Source organism: Camellia sinensis, chromosome 10 (assembly GCF_055761805.1).
Source record: "Camellia sinensis isolate YWXY chromosome 10, ASM5576180v1, whole genome shotgun sequence".
Lineage (NCBI taxonomy): Eukaryota > Viridiplantae > Streptophyta > Magnoliopsida > Ericales > Theaceae > Camellia > Camellia sinensis.
In genome coordinates this window covers 161,850,247-161,860,500 of record NC_138970.1, presented here as the reverse complement: position 1 = coordinate 161,860,500, position 10,254 = coordinate 161,850,247, and the positions used below count along the sequence as shown (strand labels likewise).

The following is a 10,254-nucleotide window of genomic DNA, read 5'->3' as shown; positions in this document are numbered from 1 at the left end:
TGCAGACGACAGGCCGACGTTTGATCTCAAGAAAGGCCGCTCAAGCGCCCACCTGCTTGAGCGTAGGAAATGCCACTCGAGCATAGAATACATTCTCCTTGTAGTTTTGCAGACCTACAAAACTACTCAGAGTTCACAAAGCCCGCTCGAGAGCAAGAAGTGCCGTTTGAGTGGAGGAGCAAAATTCTGAACAATAAGAGTTCAGAAACTAAGCAACCATCCTATCTCAAACGCAACCACAACAATCCCAAAGCGAAATTTAAGGAGATATAAGGGAAGTAAGATGTAAACAACAATATGAAACCGTTAAACCCGAGTCCGGGATACAACAAGAGTTAGGTCAAAACCGAAATCGCTATAACAATGGAAGATTGTGTGAATGAATTAAGAAATTGAGATCATTAAATGGAACTTTATTATTGTATTGGACATTTGCATAGCCATTCCATTTTTGTCATTGATACAATTGATATTAAATATTGCATTAGAAAAATGTATTGTTTTGAGAAAGGAAATTGTTTTGTGAAACAAGATCATATTGATTTGTTTTGGGGGTAAATATGGTGGAAAATCCTGTTAGGGGGTGTAGTTTGAGAATTAAGTTGGCCTGAGTGTCCTTGGTACAAAACTAGAAAATGCGCATGCGGGTGCCTAAGTCCTCCAGTTAGAAGCCGGTAAGGTAGGATTTAGTAGTGCCTGATACTCCTACTTGTAGACACTAGCCCTGGTGATTTGCTTGAATTGTATTTATCGCCCTTTTGAACTACATTGAAAACTATTGAATTGTTAAATTCTCAAGATCTCATTATGCACAAAAGTTTCAAAGATAAAGATATATGTTTTTGAACATGGCATGACATATGCATTCATCCCATGAGATTGTATAAAATGTAATACTTTGTTGAGATTTTCCTACTGGGCTTTGTGTGCACCTTATGGGATTTTGTGCAGGAAAGGATGTGGTGATCTTGCCGAGTTATAGGTGTGGAATATGTTTTGCGAGTACAAAGCTCTTTTCCTTGTTGTAATTATTTTGACAAGCCAAGGACTTTATATGTACGGGTTCGAAAACCACTTTTGTGTAACCGGGCTTAAGCCTTGGAATTTGCAAGTTATTCGTATTTGACTTACTATGTTACATGCTATAGATTCATATACTGGGGATGTTGAATGTATAGTCGCATGTGAAATATTTTTTTGTAAATCTCTAGATGGTTATGAATACAAATGTTGGAGATTTGATAATGGTATTAATATTGAGATTTAATTCTATTTACATTAAGTGATGGGAAATGATCAATCTATTTTGTGTAAATTTTCGGGGCGTAATAAATCTATCTATCTATTACTATTATATTATATTACTAGCATAAAATTCATATTATGTACGGTTTTAGACAATAATTACAAATTAATGAAAAACTTTATACATATTAATTATTGAAATTATATATTTTAATATTTTTTTTCTCACATCCATTTGGGGGTGATTACCCAAAGAAATATATTTATATTTTCCTAATCTCCCTTATTTAACCTCTCTAACAAATTTTCAAAAAGACAGATTAAATCCATCTTTTCTATTCCATTTCTTTAACTTGTTTTTTTTTTCCAAAGAAACCTTACATCTAGGTCGGTGCAGTATTTTGGTTGCATAAAATAATTTAGAAGACTTGTTATTATTTTTTTAAAAATGTATTTCAGTAGAACATTGGAGAAACAATTTCATTTTATTAGGGTGAAAGTCCATTTCTATGCCTGGTGCAAGTTGCAACAGAAAATATTCTCATCTATAGTACAATTAATTTATACTTATCCCATTTATTTACAATTTGCTAGTTGATTTTTATGTTGAAAGCATACATAGTTTGGGACAAATTTTCTATATCTATACTTTATATTATTCAAAATGTATTTTTCATCTAAAAGACTCTATATATATTAAACATTAATCTAAATTTGTTATTTAAAAAAAAATAAATGTTAAGAAATACACATAGCATATAAATTTTAACTCATCTACATATTTATAAATTTGAAATTTAAAAATCTTAATATAAAAATTCAAAAAAAAAACAATAAAAACAAAAAGCCATATCTAACCTATCATACTTAACTCATAATATAATTTAAAATTTAAAAATCTTTAAAAAGAAATTTCAAATGAAGCTTTAGTCTTATACAATTTCAAATTTTAAAAATATTTAGCTAATTTTTTTTTTTGAAAACTAAAAAATACATTTGACGTTTAAAAAACTAAGAATTTTTTAGAAGTCAAAATATTTATGACATATTTATTAGTCAAAAAAATTTGCAATGCACATGTATAAAGAAATTTTAAAAAAAAAATACATGTATAATGTATATTTTTGTCACCTCCAAAAATACATGCAAAAAATAACTATAATTATTAGAGTCTAACTCATTCAAATTTGTACAAACAGAGAATCCTATCTTTTATGCAGAAAATAGGGAAAGAGAGAGAGATGAAAATGGTTAGGAAAAGAATATATATATATATATATATAAAAGAGAGGAAGGTACTAGGAAAGTACTAAAACTTCTTTTGGTGGCAAAATTAATTTTGGTCAAGCGAATTTAACTGTTAATCTCATAGATAAATTGATCTGAACCATTCTAAATAATTGTATTAGGGAGACATTTTTAAAAACCATTTTATTTTATTATATAGATGGGTAGATTTTGGTTTTATGACCACATCGTGAAATCATTGAAGCGACCCGAAACCTATTAAATGTAACTAATGCTTACAAATAAATTTAAAATATCACTATTAAATTTATGAGTAAGGTTAGACAACTACACATTTATATTTATAAAGAATAATATTATATGTACCAATTAATATATTAATAGATGATGTGGTATAATTTTAAAAGTTTTAGATATTTGTAATTTGTATAATAAGTGGGGTCAGTAATATGGTATAACACTAGTTGGTACATTAATGTGTACATTAATTAGTGCATATAGTATCACCGATTCATAAATTTATTCACAATGATGTACCATCACTACAAGAAAACGCATTTTTGCCGACCATTTTCGGCTACCAAAACAAATTTAGTCGCCAAAAGTGTGGGAATTGGCCACCAAAATTAATTTTAGTCGGCAAAAGTCAACCTTTTAGCTACTAATTTTTTTTAGTAGGGGAATGTTGATTATTGGCGACTAAAAAAAATTAGTAGCTAAAAAAAATACAATTGGCAACTAAAAAATTTTTTAGTAGCTAAACATATCACAATTGGCGACCAAAAGAATTTTTAGTCGCCAAAGACCTACTTTTGGCTACTAAATAGTTTGGTAGCCGAATGAAAATAAAAAAATTATAAAATACCTTTGGCGACCAAAATTTTGGTCGCCAAAAATAGGGGATTCACCGACTAAATTACTTTTTAGTCGCCAAAGGCCTACTTTTGGCTACTAAATAGTTTGGTAGCCGAATGAAAATAAAAAAATTATAAAATACCTTTGGCGACCAAAATTTTGGTCGCCAAAAACAGGGGATTCACCGACTAAATTACTTTTTAGTCGCCAAAGGCCTACTTTTGGCTACTAAATAGTTTGGTAGTCGAATGAAAATAAAAAAATTATAAAATACCTTTGGCGACCAAAATTTTGGTCGCCAAAAACTGGGGATTCACCGACTAAATTACTTTTTAGTCGCCAAAGGCCTACTTTTGGCTACTAAATAGTTTGGTAGCCGATTGTTTAATAATGGTAAAGTGTTCCTTTAGGTAATGGTAATTTCTGTAGGGTTGTAATGAAAAATTAATATTATTAAAATGTAATGAATATTTTTAAAATGTAATAATTTATCATTTAAATAAATTTTTCAATTTTTCAATATCATTATCAAAACGAGGGCTAAGTGTGTAAAATGTAAGACTTATTGATATTATTTCAGATTTTAAAATTTTTCTTAATTTTTTAATAATTAATTTTTTCAACTTTTTTAAATATTTTAAGCAAATTTTAGTCGCTGTAGACCTATTTTTGGCTACTAAATTGTTTGGTAGCCGAATGAAAATAAAAAAATTAACAAAATAGTATTTTATTTTATTAACAACAATACCATTAGTCTCCACTTGAAAATTTGACTAAACAAAATAGTTGTTTTATTTTATTTTATTTTATTTTTATTTTTATTTTTATTTTTATTTTTATTTTTATTTTTATGAAGAGGTTGTACACCCACCATCCAAAAATATTAATATCTTATTTTATTTTTTATTATCTCAAAATATTAATTTTTTTAAAAAATTTGATTATTAAAATAATATGAATTTCTTATTTTGTCCTTTTTTTAAATCCATTAATAATACAAAAAGTATAATTATGACAATTGATATTTCTAAAAAAATATACTATCAAAAGGTAATTTTGATAAATTAATATTTTTAAAATGTAATAATTGTATTATAAAAAGAAATTAAATTCTAAAATGGGCAAATTGTTATTGTTTGTTTGTCGATAGTTTTACATTGCAAAAATTTAAAGGCATAGTTACAGGTTAGTCTGATGAATTTTATTTTTAATAATAAATTTATTATTTTTAAAAAGTACAATTAAACTATTTATACTTTTACATCATCATATTTCAATAACACTAATAAATTAAGAATAAATCAAAATTCACAAATAAAAGGCAAAATATCCCAATTATTTATCATTTTAATAAATTTTTCAATATTATTACTAGTACTAATGAAATAATCATTTCACAGACACAAAACATATATTTAAAAAGTCTCATTATCAAAACGAGGGCTAAGTGTGTAAGAAAAATTCACTCATGACTTATGAGTAAATAAATCTAATTTGTAAAACTTATTGATATTATTTCAAATTTTAAAATTTTTCTTAATTTTTTAATAATTAATTTTTTCAACTTTTTAAAATTATTTTTACGTTATACACGGTTAACAATAATCAAACACTATTGTTAATTTAAATTTGGAGGGAGACATTTCTAATTTAAATTTGAGGGATTTATAAATGTAATTGGCGACTAAAAAAACACGGGTTGAGCTGGCTCAAAAAAAATTTTAAAAATTTTTTTCCTTCTTTTTTTTTTTTAATTTTCTTTCTTTCTTTTCTTTCTTATTATATATATATACTAGCGTATGCTCGTGCCTGAAGGCACGGTGTAAATAATGTTAGGATTATAATATAATTGTAATCGCAACACTATTTAAATTTAAGATAAAAATGCAATTATAAAAATATATTTAATAGACTACACTCTACAATTCAAAACAAATCAAATATAAAAAAATAATAATAATAAATATCTAATAATGCACACAAACCAGTACTCTATAATTTAAAAGAAATTAAAATTAAAATACACACCAGTTAGTATTACTGCTGCCAATCAAATTCTAACTACATAAGAGAAACAAACATATGAGTCTTTATAAACAACAAAGACCAAAGCTTGGATCTAATACTTAATGCACCCCTCAAATTAGATTTACTGACAATTTTTCTACTTTAAAAATGTTGTCACTAACAAATTTTTATTTATTGACAGATTACAAAAATATGTTTTATAAAGATGCTTTGAGATATTACTTATCATCTCAAAAACATATGTTATAAACAGATGCTCATTATAAAGATGCTTTAAACATACTTTTATAAACAGATGTAATTTTGAACAGAAGTAATTTTTACTTCTTATAAAAACATGTTTTATAAAAATGGATATTACATGGAGTGCATTAATTTTTGATCAGATGTTTTAAAAATGAGCAAATGTTTTGTAAAAATTCAAAATTCCCAAAGTAAAATTACTTCAAAATTTTGAATTAATGGATTCTGAATTTTTATAAAACAAATGTTTTGAATTCAAAAATTAAAATTTTGAAATAAAAAATTAATGAGATGGAGTGCAGTAATTTTACAAAAACATCATCACGTGTAGTAATTACATCTGCTCCATTTTTGTTCAAAATTACTCCATTTTCAAAATTACTCCATTTTTGTTCAAAACATCTGCTCAAAATTACATCTGTAAAATCAAAATTACAGATGTTTTTATAAAAAATTTTGAATTCAAAATTACTGCACTCCATTTTTATAAAAACATCTTCAAAACATCTGCTCATTATAAAAATTCAAAATTCCCAAAGCAAGTTTTACTTCTTAAAAATGGATTCTGCAATGTCTTGATTTTCATTGATAGACAATCAGCTTGTTGATAGACAATGTCTTGATTTTCATTGAAACAGACCCATGCTATTCCTGCCTCTCCATTTTTGCACTTCCATGCTCCATCTACCACACATGTATATAACTGGAAAACAGAATTTAAAGATAGGCTATTAGCAAGAAGACCACAATTCTCTGTATTTCCATCTTTTTCCAAAGATATCAGTAAGACATTCTAAGATATTATCATTGGAAAACATGAATGCACAGTTAGTCCAATGTTGATGAATCTCATTAGCAATTGAAATAGTTCTGCTCTATTGTCATCTTTTCATTATGGAAGACCACACTATTTCGCTGCCTCCAAATTGCCCATAGCAAGGCAATAGATTGAACAATCATGTCCTCTTCTTTAATCATTGTAACCCAATTGATCCACCATGTTTAAAGCAAACTGGGTGGCCACAGGTAAAGTCCAAGCCCCTAGAAGTACCTCTCCAAATTCTTTGTGATACATGACATTGAAAAAAGAGATGTTCAATGGTTTCGGCCGCATTCGCAAATCAATCACACTGGATTGGGAATATCTCTTATCTTTAACTATCATCTCACAGATACTATATTATGAAGACACTTCCACACGAATACTGCCCATTTAGAGGGAATTCAAGATTCCCAGAGTTTTTTCCAAACACAAAAAACAGTTGCATTCACACCACGTAAATCTTATAATCCTTATTTATCTCCGTACCTCAGAACTTAGAAAAAATACTTTCCATATACAAAATAAAAATAGAGCAGATTGTTTGAATACAAAAATAAAGCAGATTGTAAAAATAAGGTAGATTGTTTGAATACAAAATAAAAAAAAATCAAACTTTGAATATTTTCATAATATTCCTTTAAACCATGGTTGCTATATCCACCAAAACTATTCCTTTAACATAACCTATGACCACCAAAACATTCAATTAAGATTCTAATAATAGATTCACCCATAGATTTGTATCAATATAAGCATGAATTGCAAATCGAATCATGACCTGAATCGCAAACCGCAAGATTCTAATAATAGAGCAAGCATCTAATACAAAAGTCAAACTTTTGAACAACAAAAAACATGAGTTGGACAAAAAAAATGCAAATAAATAAAGTGGCTTACATAAAGGACAATTGACAAAAAATTAAAATTTACAAAATATTATCTAACTGGATCCAAAGTATCAATTCCAACAGATGTTGGACTCGAATGAGAAAGGATTAAGAGGATCATGGAATTGATGTGAGGGGTCAGGTATGGATATATTTCTAGGAGATCCAAAGGAGTCTTCCAATGTATAGTTATGGATCCAATAGAATTCATAGGTATTGGGAAAAAAAACCCTATCAAAAGATCACTTCAAGACCACCACACTAAACACATCTAAATTCAAATAAAAATTAGGAAAAGGCAATACTTACACGTTCTATGGCTTCACGCTCCTCAGGTGTAACTGTTACAGACTGGCATTGATGCAGCAAGCTGTCCCAGTACGTTACTGATAACATATTAACAGCAAATTAGGACCGTGAACATTCATAACTATCATTTAAATGAATATAACCAACCAGAGAACATACCCCTCTCCACCTTCAACAGGTTCATTGATCAGGCGAACAAAATCAGCCTGGTGCTCCTGAATAAGCCTCATCAGGTGAGGGTTTTGCTTCCCTAGCTCCTGAAGCATGGGCTGTCAATAAGAAGAGTAACTGAGGCTGTTTAGGGTGGGTTTTTTTCTTCTTTTTTTTTTCAGAAGAAAAATGAAAAATAAAATGTTCACATTTTTAAATGTTAGATGGACAAACAAAAAGACTGGCTGCAGAGTGGCGGATAAGAACCTGCAAAATTTGTGGATTGGCCTGCACCATAGCTCGCAAAGCTTGGAACTGAAATAGGAAATTGAAATGTTTATTAGTTTGATTTATTTGTTAATACAATCAGTGTTCATAAAATTTGTTGGTGTGTTTAAAAAAAACAAAATCAATGTTCTTAAATTTTCTGTGTCTTCATTTTGTGTGTTTAAAAACTGTGTTCTTAAATTTTTGGTGTGTGTTTAAAAAATTCAATGTTCTTCAATAATTCAATGTTCTTAAACAGTTTGGGATTTTTTCTCATCTCACTTTTTTAAGCTTTTTTTTTTTTGTGTATAAATTCAGTGTTTTCAATGGTAATACCATCTTGAACCCGAACCAGAAAACCCAGCAGCACAAACACATGAAATGGATAGCTCAAGAAAACCCAACTGTCGATTCAGTTAAAAAATGGAAGAACATCTCAGACCCATTCAAACAAACACTTAATGGGTGTGACTTCTAATTCTCAATGATAGAGTCTTTTTCCCCTTTTTCTTCCAAATTTCTCAGCAACCAAACTTATACTACACAAAAGAAATAAATAGAATGAACGACATAAACTCATTCAGAATAGATTTCAGAATAAATCTGGAAAGCATAGATTTCAGAATAAACAACTATGTTAACTACTCAAGAACTCGAGGAGGCTTATAAGATTTCCATGAAAAAAATGATTCAAAAATTTCAAATCAAAGGGTTGCGAATTGAAGCCAGTCGGAGAGAAGGGAGAGATAAAGAAGAGGAACAAAGAGGGATTGAGATAAATAGAAATGAGAATCTCACCTAAAATATTTTTCTGCTTTCTTCGCAAGCCTTTGAAGGCAAAATCTGAAATCGCAATTCAAAGCAAAGGGTTGCGAATTGAAAGAATATTAAAAGAATAACAATAAAAATAGCAGCGATATCAAGAACAAAGTGGCTGGCAGCTTAAATTTGTAAGCAGGACCATTGAATGGTCCAGCTAAGATAACTTCATCATACATAAAGAGTAAGGTAAAGATTTAGAAATGAGAAGACTTTAACCTAAACCACTTAATAGAAAATCATTAGTTCATAACTGAATTTAAACCAGTAACAGACAATTTTAACCATCCACCAATTTCTTGATGATTAAAGAGAAGATTCAGTAATGCTCAAGGATATGCAAATTAATTACACCTGAGACATATGAGATGGGTTCTGAGGCAGCTGATGAAAAATCAAGTCCTTCACCACCAGCCATGATTCCAATCATTGCAATCTTAACCTGCAGAAGACAAATAACAAATTATTACCAACCTGCAGAAGACAAAATGCCTTGAATCTATTTCTTTTCTTTTTATTTTCCAATAAGTTACTTGTCCATTCAAATGGATGCAACCATAAGCAAGCAAACCTAGGATAATCACATAAAAATTAAGATATCAAAAAGGATGTGCACATAACATGTTGCACTAACTCCAGCAGAATGTCAGTTTTTAACAAATAACTGATTATGCTGTCTACACAATGTTCAAACCCTCCAAAATGACTATTAAGCTTGTAAACATCATAGTAGGGTACATCATATTTGATTGTACAATGTGTTTGAGAATTAGTATTTGATGGTGGGGTAAGGCTGTGAAGACGAAAATTAAGCCACCATAGTAGGGTAAACTAAAAAGATGGGGAAGATGTGATAAAAGGGAAAGTAACAAATTCTTTAATGGTGACAGATTTTGAAGGCATTATACCTCAAACTCACCATGATAAATTCATACCTTCAAATAAGATTAATAAAATCCATTTTATTTTAAAACGAAACTCTATAAGAGGCCATCATAAATAATTTTTAAAATCTCAAAAAAATGTGTACTAAAAACCAAAAAACCATTATTCAACCACTATTCAGAGCAGTTCTATCTCCAGCAACAAACCACTGTTCAGCAAAGCAGTTCTATCTCCAGTAACAAACACTAAAAATCCATTATTCAACAAACCACTACTCAACTGATTTGATAAAATAGTTCTATCTTATTTTATGTTCTATCTACAACATAAAATTTGAACAAAAATAAAAATTACAAATAACAGAAATTAGAGAGTTGTAATTCATAAAATTTTATGTTCTAGCGTATGCCCGTGCCTGAAGGCACGATATAAATAATTTTGTGATCAACATACAGTTGTAATTCATACGTATCATATTAAAATTTATTATGAAGT

At 28.9% G+C, this 10,254-nt stretch overlaps 1 long non-coding RNA gene across 2 annotated transcripts; it reads right to left on the bottom strand.

Annotated features, from left to right (window-relative positions):
- Positions 1-6,169: 6,169 nt before the first annotated feature.
- On the bottom strand, positions 6,170-9,735 carry LOC145801769 (uncharacterized). 2 transcript variants are annotated; one of them, XR_014343421.1, is made up of 6 exons: positions 9,229-9,735; positions 8,854-8,898; positions 8,056-8,103; positions 7,798-7,907; positions 7,639-7,715; positions 6,170-6,322 (listed from the first exon to the last, which is right to left on the bottom strand). It is a non-coding gene; the product is annotated as an uncharacterized LOC145801769 (long non-coding RNA). The 2 variants fall into 2 exon arrangements; XR_014343422.1 differs by lacking the exon at positions 6,170-6,322 and having other exon boundaries at positions 6,935-7,715.
- Positions 9,736-10,254: the final 519 nt, after the last annotated feature.